Below are 17,474 nucleotides of genomic sequence, written 5' to 3' on the forward strand. Positions count from 1 at the left end.
ACACAATTCCCACGATATTTCAGTTTTGCTTGCTGATTTACAAGATGGTTGTAATTTAATCTTCGGACTCCACTCCAGGCTATATCAGGTAAACAGGGATTATTTATTCCATTAGGAGAACTATCATTACACCGCACACAGCTACTCCCAACTATACACACATCTCAAAACTTCACTCTCTCACTCACACACACACACATTTTGCATGCAGTTTTCAGCCAGAAAGCTAATATAGGCCCCCTGTGCATTACCAAACAAACAGACTCAGTTAGCAACCAGCTGGTGAACATGGCGGAGCATTTAAGCAGCTGAAGTGCCAGATATTTCTTTCAGGAGTTGGATAGCGACTAAGCTAATGCGCCAGATGGTTTGTTACACAGAACCGACGGAGAACCCGTCATTGGAAACTGTTTGGAAAAGCGCAGGCACTTTCAGGAAATACCTGGCAGGTGATGGGAGGAACCATCTGTCTGTTACATCAGCCATTGTTGTTTCGAACGCCGCCACACACACCTACACCACGCCAGCAGCTCCTCGTCGGACGCTGATTGGTTCCGTAGTTCAGACACAAGCGTGTCACTCGAAGCCTGACGAGATGGATTTTCGTGTGATGGTGTCATGAAAGGTAAGGTGGGGACAAGACTAGACATAAAAGGAGAGTGAATATTGGACTTTTGGACCGTTTGCTAACAAATTTTGTGTTTTGTTCACGGCTTGTTCCCGCTAAAGTGGCCAAAAAAATCAGCAAACGCTGGTTTGAATAACGTCATGTTCGTGTCAATGAACGTCATGTTATTTTACATCAGATTGTGTTTCCCCACGTGGGAAGACCCTGCAAAATCAAAATAGAGTATATTGATGAGGAAACAGCATGTCCTGATTGTTTAGGGTTGAAGCGCCTGCAGGAAATGGAAGCACATTTGAACCAGTGCAGCACAATGTGCCTTGGCTCGTGAGAAAGACGAAAGCTGGCCAGGAAACGCTCCAGAAGAAGGATGGAGAATTGTCTCCTTTTCCCACTTTTGTCCTCTTTGGGGAGATTCAACTGTGTGAGAATGGCTCAGCTTATGCCAAGTATAGCTGCTAATTCCAATAAACAAGAATGTTGACTTTTTCTTACTGAGATGAAACGCCCCCACGGTGTTCCGGGACATAGGGGCTCATTCTGAAAGTCTGCAGGTTGAAGCCATCCGTCAGTGTGCCGGTCCACCTCTGGAGCTTTGGTGTTGCTCAGTTCTGTCAGCACGTTGTTGCCGGGTGCCATCACTCCTCAGCCTCATTAGGACCCACAGCGCTGTCCTCGCTTGGTTGATGTCTCGCGTCTCTTTTCGTGGGCCGCGGATACAAAAGTCGTTAAAGGTTGGTCCTTTACAGCGTAAATCTAACCAAATGGACCACAACTGCAGCCTGCAGGGGCGGAAGAAACAAAGCTGATGCCGTGCTCAAGTCCAGCGGTCAAAAGGAGAAATTCAACCTGGCACAAAACACACAACAAAACAAGCAAATCCAATAAGATTTGGACCTACGCCCTATGTGACCCACAGAGGGGGAAATGTCTATGATGAGCTGCCAGGAGCCAAATTCAATCCGTTCTATTTAGTAGTCCGAATATTTGAAAAAGCTGCGTAAAAAAGGCAACTAGACTTGTCTTTGTGCTGCTCGGGGATTTATTAGTGATGACAGAGAAGACTCAACTGGCCTAGCCAAAACATTTGTGCAAATGTGATGATAGAAGCTCCATAATTCCTCTCTGTTCTCTTTGGTCACACTGCTGCTCATCCCCCCCCTCCCTGTTATTGTGTCAGCCCCCATAATCGTTTTTTTTTTCTTTTGCGAGACCTGTGGTACGCGCACGGCCCAACACGATGCAGGGCTGGAGAAGCTGGGGTAATGACACAGGATTCCCCCTCAAGAGAAATCATTAAAACATTAAAACACTTTGAAGTCAATATGAAACAGTTGGATGAAAGGAAAATAGATGGGAAATATCAAAACAAAAAAATGGATTAATGTGAAATTGATGTATTTTGGAACAGCAGTGAACAATCTGTGGAATTAAATTTAACTAGTGACATAACATTGGCCTTATTGTCGTCGTCCCCCCCCCCCGCTACATTTCTGTTTTGAATTTGGCACTATGTATGAAATGGAGTCCTGTGCGAGTTTGGAGAAACCAAGCACCACCGTGAGGGGCTGTTTCCTGTCAGAGGAGCAGGAGCAGCAACACTGAGATGCACACCTTTCATGTGCTGATTTAAGTTTCGGTCCAATGGACCGTCAAACACACACACACACACACACACACACACACACACGCAAACTTCATGGAGAAAGGCCTCCAGTGTCTCAGACCCTTGTGAAAAGTGTGAGGTGGGACCGCGGTTTCTGTCTGAATTAGCCACGCTGAACTTGTTAACCCAGACCACACACACACACACACACACACACACACATATATGTGCGTGCACTGAATGATAATTCCCCTGCCATACAGGGACATCATGCAAGGGGGGGGGGGACTGTTGTCAGAGCAAACAGCTGCTGTGCCAAAACACATCTATCTTCCACAGGAAGTTATTGGTCAAACAAATGTAATGAACCTGTTGTTCTTGTTTTGTTGACCGTGACCATAACACACACCCACACCCACACACACACACACACACACACACACACACATGATATGCATACAGTGAAAAACAAGCTTGTGTGTTTGCGTGTTGACGCTCTCTTCCTCCCCCCCGTTAACAGCACCAGGGGAGCCGACAGAGAGCCAAGGCCGTGGAGCTGTCACACGGATGAAGGCTGCTCCACGCCCACGCCCAACAGGTACGGCAAATAAAATGTCCAAACCCACAGTATGATTAGGAAAACTTTATTTCAACATTAGCAAGGTAGGGTTCAAATTAATGCTGATATTAAATTCAAGCTTGCTAATTAGCTTGTTATTTTTTAGTTTTAGTCACTATTTCAAGACAATGCACATTGATAAACAAGTACAAGTAAAAATGCCAGACTGTAGCCCAAGGGCTAATTTCATCTGCAGTGCATTAGGCCGGTTGAAGTTACAATAAAAACATGACAACATATATACAATAGTAACATTTGATATGTAAAACAAGGAGCAACAGAGAAAAAACAGGACAAGTCATTAGTCGGGGGGGAATCACCAGACGCCTCCCGGTACCATATCATCCCGATACTTATGCCACGACACAATATTATTGCGATTTTAAACATATTGCAATATATTGCAATTTAGCACATTTTCTCCAACTTTAAATTTTTCCCAATTTCAAACGACGTCCCCAAAAGGAAACTTCTCAACATCTGTTTCATCTAAAAAGAAACATTTCTCTGTTTGTTCATGTCACTTCAGTGTTATTGCTGACCAACACATATAATATGTAATAAAAGAACCATACTTAGACTGATACAGTATTGCAACATCAATATCAATATATATCATCATCAATATCAATCAATCTCAATCTTAATATCGCAACACTATGCTGTATTGATCCCCCCCCCCCCCCCCACCCCTATTCATTAGTATGCTCTACTTGGCTAATTTAGTGTACATTAGTTGAGCTAAGCTAAGCATCCAGTTCGAGGAGGCTGCTCTAAGCCACGTCTCTGCATGGCTCTTAGAGGAGCCCAGAGTGGCAAATCCCCTTATAGTGGGGGGTGGTATGTCCCATAATGCACTACCTTTATTAGATGCGCTATGGCTGAATGATGGCTGTGTTTGGTTCATTTTTACTCGGAGCAGGAGCTTAACCTTTGTGTTCTCTTGCATTAATCCTTCCGGGTCAAAACTGAACAGAAACTTTTTGGACATTTAACGCTTCTTTACACTACACCACTAACACAAACTTATTAGATTTACACTTATTTGTGGAATTCCTAGTCAATAAACCTCATATATATATATATATATAGGAAATTATACCTAATTCTTGAGTTAAAAAACAGAAATTATGAAATTCTTTAGACTAATATTAAAGGAAGAATGGCATATGTCAACATTCAGTCAAGAAACTGTTTCAAAGAATGTCAGTGTATAGATTTTTTTTGTACTTGCAAAGCGTGTTGTATGGAATGATGCATGTTATTTTTGAGTAATCAAAATGAGGTAGTAAAAAAGAAACCCATATTTCTGACATAGACATTTAACCAACGGGTCAAATGTGACCCATAGACTACACAAGGGTTAAAAAATACTGAGGATGTTTTTTTACGTTCTGTATTTTGTGTATAACACTGGCATTAATAAAACAAAAGAGGTTTATTCCCAGAGGATGTATTTCCTAAGGATTGGTTTGACATGGTCTCATAGGGCTAACGATTAACGTTAGCTTAGGCTAACATCAGGACCCAGTATTTGGCTTTTTTTTTAACCAATAAAACGTTATCTAAACATGACTTATCAAGTCTTGAGCAAGAGAAACAGCCTTTTAAATGAGGATGCATTGTCTTGCATTGGCTGCCTGTCTCTAGACAGCCAATCACAAGCATTGTTAGATCTTGGAAGAAGCAGGCTGCATGCTGATTGGCTCACTGACGCTGAGGAGATTTACATCTTGGGTATGAAAATTTAGTATTGAATGACGGGGCTTTTTTCTACACATAATACTTTAGAGGCAAGTTTGTCGGTGCCTAAAAAGTAAAAAGCCTTTCTTTCAATCCCTCCTTGCTGGGGACCCTGCTCTCTTCCCATTGGCTCGCAGATGGGGTCCCCAGAAGGGGGGTCTTCTCATAATACAGTATAAGCAGATGCAAAGCTGAAATGGCCCCCAATTGGATCACAACTACCATCTATAGTCGTCACACCGTGCAGGTGTAACACACACACACACACACACACACACACACACACACACACACACACACACACACACACACACACACACACACCTCAGCCTGTCGTGCTACATATCTTCTAAGAAGAAGAAGAAGAAAGATAGCACACATGTACGACATCAGTCGGTGCCTTGCTGCCTCTGGGCTGTCATCAGTAGCAGATGATTTATAGCGGCCCGTGTTCGTGTTCAGTTGTTTGAGCGCTGATAAAATAAGGAAGTGCAGATACCTGTTCCCCCGAGCTGTGCTCTGCTAGACATCAGCCTTGATCCCATAACTCCAGGAGCCCGGCCCTGTCACGCTGAAGAATGAGTGAGTCCGACCCAGGTTATGAAATAGTCAGGGCCTTCAGATTCTCATGAATTACACCCTTGTTAGAAATAAAATCCCATGTGCGGAGCGACAGAGGGAGAAGAAGGGGTGGATTTCAAGGCAGAACTTTGGAGCATTGGACAGAAAATACTGCTTTTGTCTGCAGACCAGGGACGTGCACAGCCCTTCGGAGGGGCCGGTGCTCTAATCTGGTAAAAAGGCACCCCCCCTGGTTGTTTGACATTATCACATGCTGCTCTCACAGCTGGCCGGCTGACGGTTTTATTTATTGGCAATTCATTTAGGCTCTTTCACCAGAGGGGCAGCTAAGCCAATCAGGGCCAATGGGCAGTTGCCCAGGCAACAACAACGTGTACCTGTGCACGTCCCTGCTGCAGACACATTACAGTGGACTTGACAGCAGTGGAAGAAGTATTCAGGTCCTTCACTTAAGTAAAAGTACTAATACAACAATGTAAACATACTCAGTTACAAGTAAAAGTCCTGCATTGAATGTTACTTAAGTAAAAGAGTGTAATGTATAATTAGGAAAATGTACTAACTTATAAAGTATTACAGTTGGTACTAATTGTAGAAAAAGACTCACTTTTTAGAAACAATGAAAACAGTTCTGTCAATCATCTTATAGGCCTATTATTGTTGGGTAGTTTAATTTCTAATTAAACATCTCCTTTCCTGTGTTTTATGTGCAGAATCTTAATTTGTAAAGTGTTTAGTAAGTAAAATTTCTCTGTGAAATGTAGCGGAGTAGAAGTAGAAAGTGGCATGAAAAGAAAAGAGGCAAGTAAAGTACAAGTACCTCAACATTTGTAGTTAAGTACCGTAGCCTAGTTGAGTACTTAGTTACCTTCCAGCACTGCTTTTCAATCCAACACATGCCCAAAGAAAGGGGAAAGCGGTTTTCCTTTGTTTTAAAATGAAAATAACCAGATAGCGAACGCAGGAAGACCTCATTTGTGTTCTCGGGTTTCGTTGTGCAGGGTCCGAGACAGACCCTGAGACAGACCCTGAGACAGACCTGAGACAGTTTACCTCCATGTCCCTGAAGGAGTCTTTGATGCACTCGGCCTCGGTCTTTGTGTCTCGGCAGCAGACGAAGATGTTTGTGTAGTACTTTCCGCTTGTTTCTCCTGGCAAATGTGGGCAACCCGTATCTTTAACCTCTGCTCCAAACCTTTACAGTCATTGCACTCACCTCTTCTTTTTTCTTTTAAATCCAGCAGTTTAACCTGATACCATCACACGGTTACTCATGCACACCAGAAGTGGAGGCGGCTCACACCACGGAGTCATTTCAAATCCTCTGATCTTCACGACAAATGAGCGAGGCCACTCCTGAGCTCCATTAAACCGAGGGCCTGTTCTTTACTGGATTTGTTTTCTCTTCTGCAGCTCGGGACACAGGTGCAGGCCGAGCTCGGAGACCGCCGGACACAGCCGTCTCGGGGGGGGGGGGGGGTAATGACCTCCTCCTGCTCTGACCGGGACAATGCACTACAGATCACCTCTGGGACATTGCTACGGACCATTTGAAGGGGATTTGTGCTCCTAATGTAGTCTTTTACTCAACCCATTCAGCCTGTTTTTTCTTAAGCAACAGTTACTTTGTATGCATACATTTGTTTTTTTTCTCAATTGTTAGTTGATTCATATGTTTTATTATTTGGCACTTCACCAACACTTTCTGCACTTCTCCCAACACACAATACGACACCAGTGCGCCACACTAGATCAGTCTCACAGGCATTTGTTCCAGTCTCCCCCCCCCCCCCCCCATACAAATACAACTATGGTCAGAAATCATTTTTTTTATACATACACCTAAGTTTGGAATGGCATTCCCCATCAGAACATTACCATCCATCACATATTTCAAAAAGGAAGTTTAAAAATGGACCTACTTAACAAAGTTGGTTCACTGCTAGCTTAGCTACAAGTTAGCATCAAACACAACAAAGGCTGTCAGCTGAAAGGTGTTTTTGAGCTACGTTAGCAATCAAACAATCATAGATAGCTACAACGTTTCTGAAATGATTTCCATCTTCTTGTTGTTTGTATTGAGAAAAGTTTATTATTTCATGGATTTAACAAATTCCAGTAGGACACGTTATGGTAGATTTATTTATTTTTATTATTTATATTAGGACAATGCACATTAAATGTGCCAGTATAGCTTATTTGGTCCTGAAACTACAAAGCTACTTCATAGTTTATGCAGTTACAAAATTATGCTGGAATGAGCCTTTTTTTTTTTTAAATATCTGGTTAAATAACTCCGTATCAAACAAGGAACCCTTCCTTTTGTTTGACTTTTCATGGGCGTGCACATAAGATGACACATGTTTGAGATTGCCGTTGATTCAACAGATTTTTGAAATGTTTCTCGTCTTCAAAGCTTCCTGAGGTTTCAGTAGCCTCAGCTTTTGGCCTTTACGTCTCTGGAAGTTATAAGCAACCCAAATTGTAGTTTTTCTACACGCCGTCGAGTTTTCAAAACAAATTGTAATCCTAGATAGCAAAAGGTATGAAACCTGGCTCCGTCTGTCACGCTGCGGCGCTGTTCCAGGAACAGGATGCGTCGGAGGGGCCTTGTTTGGAGTCGGCCTTTCGTGAAGCGCTGGTGTTTGGAGCTGTGAGCACGCTTTAGCCCGGGTCACCTCTGCAACAGCTTTTGATTCTCCGTCTTTGTTCTCCAATCAGAAACGTGTTTCAGTTTGACTTTCATTAAAAGCATGTCCTGAAATTGGATCCATCTCTTTGTACAGCCGCCGAACAGGAACAGTGTGCAACCTAACTGGAAGCAGATACTCCTACCCGTCATCAATGGGCTGGGCTACACATGTATCTGTGTGTGTGTGTGTGGGGGGGGGGAGAAGTACACACCTATGTTGTTGTCTGCAGTGAATGCTACAGTGTGTAACATATCTGTGCTTGTGAAACACTGTAGCGCAAAGTCTCCCTCTCGGTGCAAACGTCTTATACGGCCCTTCAGCAACATGTATTCAATGTGCATGGCGTCATTTACCCTTCAGACGTATTAATGATCGTTTCCTTCTCTCCTGCTGCCAGGGGAACACCCTCGCTCGCCTGCAACCGAGCACAGCAGCACGCTTAGCGTAGACTTTCCACAGGAAACAGAGGATTAAAGTTCAACATGTCCACCACAATCAGTCGCCTATTGCCACTTTCTAATAAGACAATAGGAACGTTTCATAAATACGCGCCCCTAGTGGTACGCAGGAAAACATAACGCTCGGGTTAAAATCAGACTTCACTTGCGGTTACACACGTGGTGCAGAACGTGATGCATTTTGTTCCGTAAAGTTGAAAAAAAAAACTTGTGTCCTGTCATTGTTTGACCAATAACCCCCAACTTGCCCCCTTGTCGCTCTTATGGCGTTTTTCTACTCCATGGTATCTACTCGACTCCCCTCGACTCTACTCGCCTGATTTGGTTTTCCATTATGAAAAACAGTCACTGGTACCTGCTAACAGGTACTTTTTGTAGTACTACCTCAGTCGAGGTTCCAAGCGAGCTGTGGAGATCCCAAAAGGTGACGTGAAAACCTGCGGACTGCTGATTGGCGGGAGAGAATCGTCAGTAATCACTGCATCATTGCTAGCGAAAGACCGGGGGGGGGGGGGTTCCTGAACAAACCCACGTATTTTAAATAGCATAGCCAGCGGTGTTTTTTTGCTTCATCCATCTTCCTTTGAACCTTTATCTTGTGGCTGTGGTAACGAGCACATGCTGAGTATCAAAAACACCCTTCACGTTCTGTGTGTGTGTTGCGTTAGGTCACGGCAGTCGCTATGACGACCCGCCACGGCTCGGCTCACGCATAAGGCGGTACTAATCTGCAATGGAAAAACGAGGACGGGGCACCGCGGTCGAGTTGAGGCGAGAAGACCAGGGACCATTAATGGAAAAACGCCATTATACTTTCTCACTCCCGTCATAACTACTACAACCAGTAGAGGGCGACGTCACTACAAATGTAAATGTGTGAGTCGTAATCGCTGCTTGAACAAACAACATATTTGGGCGTTTTTTGATGGACACTTTTTCAAGTGTCCATCGTTGAGATTTCTTCCTTTGCTCACAGATGCTAGCATGCTATCACACTGTCAACTTAAAATGGGTTTCACTTTTCTGACCTTACACAAAGCGCCGCGTTGAACAAACGAGGTGTTGAAGACTCAGAGTCTCGCAGCAAATTGCTGCCATTTAGATCTGCCTTTATTCTTTCACCTATTAAGGGAACTGATCCCGTAACAACAAGGGGGAGGGGGTGTGGGGGGGGGGGACAGAGCTTTTGTGTAGACATCTCAGGCTCCTTTTTCACATCGTTACAGGAGCTTCACATTCAGGCCTCCTGGGATAGGGAAAGTGAGCAGAGAAATGTCCATGCAGCACATGTAGGGAAGAGCTTCCAGATGTGACATTCAGCATAAACGACACTCAGTGACGAGGGGGGGATGTGTTGGGGGGGGGGGGGGGGGAGCGACTGACTGACAGGCTCTCAGTGTGAATGAGAATATCACTCAGAGGAAGAGAGAAAAAATAATCATCTCTTCAATGGCAACCTGTGTTGGTATCTCCAGACGCTGTGGGGGAAGGTTGTGTTTACATGGGCATGAAACTCAGGTTTGTGTGCATGTTTTGGTGACAACGTATGCCTTGTAGTCAACATGAGAGAGGGTGTGTGAGAGAAAGAAAGAAAGAAAGAAAGAAAGACACAAACCACACACACACACACACACACACACACAGTTTAATCACAGGACAGCTGTGCATTTATGAGCTTGCCTGTGCATGTTGAGAGATAACGCCAACAAAACCCCCGATTGGGTACAATGCCAACATTTATTTTTTTTGGCCAGTGTGTATGTGTATGGTTTAGGTTAGGGACAGCTTGGTGATGGCAAATAAAATATGGTCACGATATGGTTAGGGTTAGCCAACAAAAACACTTTGTTAGGGGGGGAATTGTGGTTACTGTTGCTGTTTGACTCTGTTAGATTTTCATGAAATCCAATCCCCAGTGGTCAGCTTTATTTCTGCAATAGCCATTGAATGTACTGAATACACATTCAATGCGTAAGTCTCTACAGTACATAGTATGTACGTATATAGTAAATGTGTTAATTTGTTCTATTGTGAAGTAGTCACAGGAAATGCATCAAAACAAGACATGGTCATTTTGGGGATTTTTTGCCATTGGATCATTTAATTAAAAAAAAAAGTGTAATGGAATAAGAAGCAGCTGCCATAATGAGCTGATAGATAAAGAACCAACATTGCTGTGTCCTGCTGTTGTAAGAAAACTACATATAAAAACATGAAAACCATGTCTGGCTGCACCATGTGCTCTACTTAGTACTCTGGTGTGTTAAGGATGACAACTTTGATTGCAAGCCAGTGACGGTTGGAAAACCACCCGGCTACATAGAGGCCACTTCCTGCAATGGCTCTATACGTTGGCAATGGATTTAAATTGTTCGGAGTAGAATCATCCGTAATTCCTGGGATTCCGGCCTTTGAGAGCGCATGTCTGGTGAACGCATGCATCTGTGTGTGTTCATTACTGCGTACACACACTAAAGTGCGTGTGTGTTTGTGCATACCATTGCTAAGTCTGCGGGCCATATGGAATGTACAGTTCAACCCGAAATGGGGAGCCCAGCTGGAGAAGTCGAGGCTGCTGAATTTTCCAGCCAATACTGGCGATGACACACCTTCAATGGGACTCTAACACATGTGGACAAAGGCTGAGTGCTCAGGTACCTCGTTCAACTCAGTCACCAGGTCGGCTTCGTTACCTCCAAAGCGCGCCTTGGACCGAGCCTCATTCAGGCTAAATGGACGATAGAGCGCCCATCGGGCCCACGGTTTCCTGCTGGGCACAAAGTCAGTCTCGTAACCATCGAGCCATATGTCAGCCAGATGCTGCTGGCCCCAGTCCCCTTCAAAGAAACAATTAAGCACAATTATCGCAACATATAAATGAATTTCATCCATGATTACAATGTTTGGGGCAGGGGCGCGAGCAGGACGCACAGCCAGGTGGTTGTAATCTCGATGGCGGTCGCACTGGGCTAATATAGCCGAAGGACAACGAAAAATGAGCACGATCTCTGCAAAGAAGGGACCCAATAACGAGACAAAAACCTGCCGAGCTTTTATTTCAGGACACTGTACGTCGGGTCAGGTGGCCACACCCCACCCACCCCCCCCTCACCTGCTTGTTCACCCCACCAGCAAAGGCATCTGTCCCTTAATACCACTTTAATGAAGGTCAATCATTTTAATGGAGCCTCATTTTAAACTCCAGTAATTAAAGCTTTTGCGGTGCACTTGACTGGGAGGTTGTTGAGACAGTGTGAGTGCCAGTTCTCCAAATAAACAGTACCCCTGCAAGCCAACGGGCATCTGAACCCCATAATGCAGTCCACAGTGGGCCAGCTCCCAGTCGGGGAAAGAGGAGAATGCGGCTCAGCCCGGAGGAGGAATATAAACCATGTTTGAGAGATGAAAACCACATTTAGTTTAGTGGCGAGAAGGATGACAGGTGGCTCAGAGGATAAGAGAATGATCACGTATAATCGGGTTTGAAAGGTTGAGAACACAAGGAGGACCTGAGGAGTGATACAGCGAGATTGCGATGCCAAGTGTTTGTCAGACCGCAACTGAAAACTGCTCCGCCTGCCTGGTGGAGGCTCAAACTGAGTCCCATTCAGTGGAACTGTCTGTGTGTTTATGGCATTCAAGAGAGAGACATGAAAATACTCTAATATCTGTTGAGAAAAAGAAGGTACAAGATGAAGACCTATACAGTTCCTCTGTCTCCTCTGGACAGTTAGTCAAGGTCGGCCTTAAAGTTATAGCACGTAGTTTCTCTTGAGGAGAATTGGTAATGATAACGACGCTGTCGACGCATCCACATGACGCGAGCCTTTGGGGAATTCACCCCCCCCACCCCCACCCCTCCTTTACAGAGTTGCTGGTAGCACATCATTTAGGTTTAGTAATTGAAATAGCAATATGTTACAAAACCTATTACTAACTTCTTAAGAGCAGTAAGGCGACATCCCTGTCTGATCGTGTGTTTTTTCAGCGCGCTACAAATAGTAAGAAGTCCCCACCAATGGTTGTCAGTTTTGGTCTTCGCCGTCTATCACTTTCTTTTATGGATTTTTATTCATTCATTCATTCAAATCTTCTTTTAACCAGTATAAAAAACTCCTTGAGATTAAAAATCTCTTTTACAAGATTGTCCTGGCAAGTGGCAGCAGCACGGTGTCAAATAGACACAGAGACACTTCCAGGTAAATACAGAGACACACTTTCCCCCATCATAAAAAACCTGGGTCCTAAATCAATTTAAAACCAGTGACATCCAGACTGCCTTTCTGCAAGGTCCTTTAAAAGAAGAAAGTGAGACCAACTCCTTCAGCTGGAGTTCATTCTGAAGCTGATTCCATGCACATGGTGCTGCAAAATTAAAAGCCTTCTTGCCAAATTTTAGTCCTTCTGTCTATTCTTAGCTGTACAATCACTGGCTGAAACGCTTCTTCTGGTTTTCCGCCATGTCTTGACCTGTTGTCTCCAGAGCTGGTGGCATTCTTTCCCCGGTGACGTCAAACGCATCGCTCGAGCTGCTGAGCCCGAACGTCGCAGGACTACACCATTTCATAAACCCAGAGAGAGTTCTGTGACGCTGACAGGCTTAATTATCACGGTATCAACTCATTTGGCGATGGCTTGAATGGAACGGACGTACATGAATATAAAATAGTCGCGCTATAGCTTTAAATGGCTGTGCCTCTGCAGCACCATGCAGCACTCAGGACACACATGGGGATGATGTGTTTGGATTCCCAGGAGGAGTGAGTGATGAGGTAAGCTGCTGTGGATGGTACTTGTCACTCACACCATAATGAATACCACCAGAGTTAAAAGATACTTTGACATTTATTGTATGCAAATTTCCATCTGCATGCTGGTGTCATATAAAATAAATATTGTATAATGAAAACATGAGATGAAAATCTCTTCTGCTGCGTCTCAGCTAAATAGAAACCAACTTCCCCCGCACATGCGTAAATATATCCCCGGATAATTTATGTGTTTACTCCTCAGATTAAAGAGATCCATCTTTCTAGGTGTGTCATCTACCCAGCATGCTTTGCTGCTTCCTGGCGTCAGATGGTTTAATGTTGATGTATGATCTGTGAAGAGGAGCCTTGTTTTATCTCCTGCGTGGTGACATGGGACGGTTGTTTTATCTCCTGTGCAGAGGCATGGGCTGCTCGCCCCGCTGCCGCGGCCTATCAGCCGGCCTGCTAGGGGCCTGCTGGGGGCCCGCTGGGGGCCCACTGAGGGCCTGATGAAAGCGCCGGGCCACCTCGGCCAGATGGATGACATCCATCAGAGGAGCAACATGTCAAACGGCGAGGGCAGAGGAGAGTCATCCGCGGGGCGAGGGAAGGGCATCGGCTCGGTCAAACAGGGTTTAAGCCTCACAGACACCTCAGCAGAGGTCCTGTTGGTAGCATGGACCGTTAATATTAAATATATATACGTCTCTGGTTGGTAGAGATGTCGGGAAGGCAGCCGTCACTTTTATACATTATAACATGCAGATATACAATGCTGCAAATACAACAGGGATTTGTGACAATATTCACATTATATATATATATATATATATTTATATAATATTCCTTGGTTGTGAGTACTGACCGACACACACTGCTGTGCAAGAAACAACATTATTAATATGTATAAGTACTACAGCAATGCCAGGTATTTCCAGGTACATGATAGTGAGACAACACTGACAAATGAAACCCTCGTGTTGTCCTCGGTCAAATTTGACCCCTTTTAAAAAATGTCTATATCAGAAATATGGCATTCTTTACCAAATTACCACAATAAAAAAGGATGGATTCCATGCAACGCTCTTTGCAAATACAGTTAATCACTTTCATTGAGGTTGGGTTAAAATTGAAATTGTTATAATTTCTGCTTTATTAACTCAAATATTAGGTATAATTCTATACAAATGAGGTGTACTGACCATGGATTCCAAAAAGTTGTGTAAAACTAGTGATAGTAAGGTCGTGGTAGTGAAAGAAATTAAAATAATAATGCGTTGAAAATGTTAAATGTCGAAAAAGGTTAAAAATAAAAAATGTTAATCTTTTTGACCCGGGAGGACAACACAAGGGTTAAACAATCAGCCTTTTTCTTGCATGTTTCTATTCATCTGACATACTCAGCACACTTTGAAGTGGTCTTTGAATGCTAACGATTGACACGTTGCCCAGTTTTAATACTAAATATGTCCCATTTTTGCTAAGTGACTCCCTCTTTAGCAAATAAAAACAAAATGCAACATCCATTTGGAGGCAATTGGCCGAGCAGTCTGATCAGCACTCGTTTCAATGGGGCCTTTATACATTTCTGCAGTTTATCCTCCGGGCTAAGTGACATTTGAATCTGTGAACATAATTTCTCGCTCTCCCTCTCGCTCGCTCTCCGTTTCCTGATTGCTTCCACACACTCGAAGCAAGTCCAGCTGGAGACTGTAAAAATAGACTTCATGTTTTAAAAATGGGTAGATTAGCCCTTTTAAATTTGCTTCTTTTCATGTTTTGCATCCCTGTGTGTCCAACCTGGCAAGAGCCTGCAGGTTGAGAACAGAGACTGTTTGTGTGTGTGTGTGTGTGTGTGTGTGTGTGTGTGTGTGTGTGTGTGTGTTTGTGTGTGTGTGTGTGTGTGTGTGTGGGTGTGTGGGGCATGGGAACATAGAGGAGTGCAGAGAAACACTAATTGGCCAAAAAAGTGGAGAATAAGACCTGTCGCCTGCCAGATGTTTCTGTAAAAGTGGTTAGCGGCGCAGGTCCACAGCGAGGTGTCGGAGGCCTCCACGTGCAGCAGAGCGATCCTGGACCGCTCTCCTGCTGGACACCTGGCTTCCTGCTGGACACCTGGCTTCCTGCTGGACACCTGGCTTCCTGCTGGACACCTGGCTTCCTGCCTCCCTGCACAGCTGTGCACCTCCACATGCCACATCATGTTCAGGCTGCTCCATCTTGCTTTTCATGTTCCATGTTGTCAGATCTTGTTTACTGTTAAACACGAATGCCGTGCAGAATCCCTTTTGTGGTCGAGTCAAACAAAAGACGGCAATAAGTCTGAATGAGAGGTTTAGCTCATTCACAGTTTTATTACATAATGACTCGGGAGATCCTGTCTGCGCACTGATTTGTAGATAACTACCCGGTGAAGGTATTTCTAACCTCACCCACAATGTTTTAGGTTTCCCTTTTCAGTCTTTATTGTGCAGACAGTGCTATAATTATAAAAATAATAATTTGTGTAGCCGTTCTAGAGCTGGACATCTCTTTGCAGCACTTCATACAGCGCCACTGGAGGGATACGTTCAGGACAGTGATCATCGATGCTAATTGAGGACTAAACAAGTGTTTGGAGTATTTTTTTAACACAATCTGTACTGGCCCCCTTTTTCTATGGTACATCATGAAACCTATTACTCGTCACTCGTCACTTTTAGGGCGACAGACGGAGAGACTGGAGAGAGAGGCTTAAAGTGAACCTCAAGCAAAACCCATCTGGGAGGCTTAATTACAAGTAAGCTCTGTTTAATAAGCACGGGATCATATATCGCATTTGAGCATGTAGAGGAGGAGAGGAACCTCCAGAGGCTCAGGAATGTCAGAGTTTGTGTTTGAATGGACGTGGTCGCATGCCAGCACTGCTGCACTGAGGAGCTGTTTCTGCCTGGCACTGTAATCGAATCTGGCTGGGGGAAATGTGGAAAGTCAATGAGTAACTCTCTCCCTTCCCTCAATGACTGCTGATGAGGTGCTCTTGGGCAAGGCACTTAACCTTCGCCTTTCCACACCAGCACCCAGGATTGTGTGGAACTGTGTGCAAGAGAAAGCAGATTGTCGCTACAAAAAATACATGAATTCAACTTTGCCTGGATAAATACATTTTTAGAGCAAGAGTCTAGAGCAGGAGTCTTCAACAGGGGGTCCGTGACCCCTAGGGGGTCCGCGGAGGTACTGCATGGGGGTCGCGAAAGTTTTGGTTGTAGACTTTTTTTTTTATTTCCCCCCCCCCCTTGCAATTTTTTCCACTAATTGAAATGTCTTTAAATACACATTACCATGAATTCAACACACTGTAGTAAACGATAAATGAGGCAGAAGATGTCTCTCAGTCACAATGCATGAATATAACCTGTGTACTATTTGAGTATCTTAGTATTGAATGCACAATAACAAGTACATTTACACATGGCACTATAGGACCAGTTTGATATAACACAATTTTATACAATATATATATAATTAGGGGGTCCCCGCTCCATCTCGCCATCAGTTTGGGGGTCCTTGGCCTGGAAAACGTTGAAGACCCCTGGTCTAGAGCCATGCTGACTGCTCGGTGAGGCTGCACAGGCACAGCAGTGCTTTTAGCTAAATGCTAACATGCTCACAGTGCCAATGCTAACAGCTGATGTTTAGCAGGTATAGGCTACGGCTGCCTTTAACCAAGCTGCATTCTAGTGCCAAAAAGGAAGCCAATGTGGAGGTGCCTAAGACTGCAGTTCCTGGAATGGACTTTTGACCCTGGCTGCAAAAAGGAATCAATAAATAGTAATAAAATAATAATGGTTAGCCAGGTGCAACTGAATGCTGAGCAAGGCTTTTAAAATGTCCCAATTACATGAACTGAAACGCACGGTAAAAGGGTCAACCTCTAAGACAAGTCTATGGTTATTTAAATGTACACATGGATTGGCATTATGGAACGCCGTTTTATAAATAAATATGCCTAAATATAAATATGCCTTTGAAATACATCAATAAATAAATAAATGAGGCAAGGCATAAATAAATAAATGTAAATCTTCATATAAAATGAATCAATTAGTTAAATAAATATATTAAAAGGTTTTACTTTTAATTATTTCATGAGACTTTTAATATACAAGTCCACATTTATTTATTTCCGTGGACCTTTATTTCCTATTGCCACATTTATTTATTATTTCTCTCTCTATTTATTTCCCGTTCTTATATGCAAATCAGGTGGTGTGGTTATCTCTCACATTCAGAGCTATGTTGAATAAAACGGCGTTCCACAGGGCATTGCTAAGCTTCTATCCCGATAAAACAGGTTGCTGTGGTTGGTAACTTCAGTTACACAATAAAATCCTCCACAGGGAGAGGTTTTATTAATT

This window comes from Etheostoma spectabile, chromosome 9, assembly GCF_008692095.1.
Source record: "Etheostoma spectabile isolate EspeVRDwgs_2016 chromosome 9, UIUC_Espe_1.0, whole genome shotgun sequence".
NCBI classification, from domain to species: domain Eukaryota; kingdom Metazoa; phylum Chordata; class Actinopteri; order Perciformes; family Percidae; genus Etheostoma; species Etheostoma spectabile.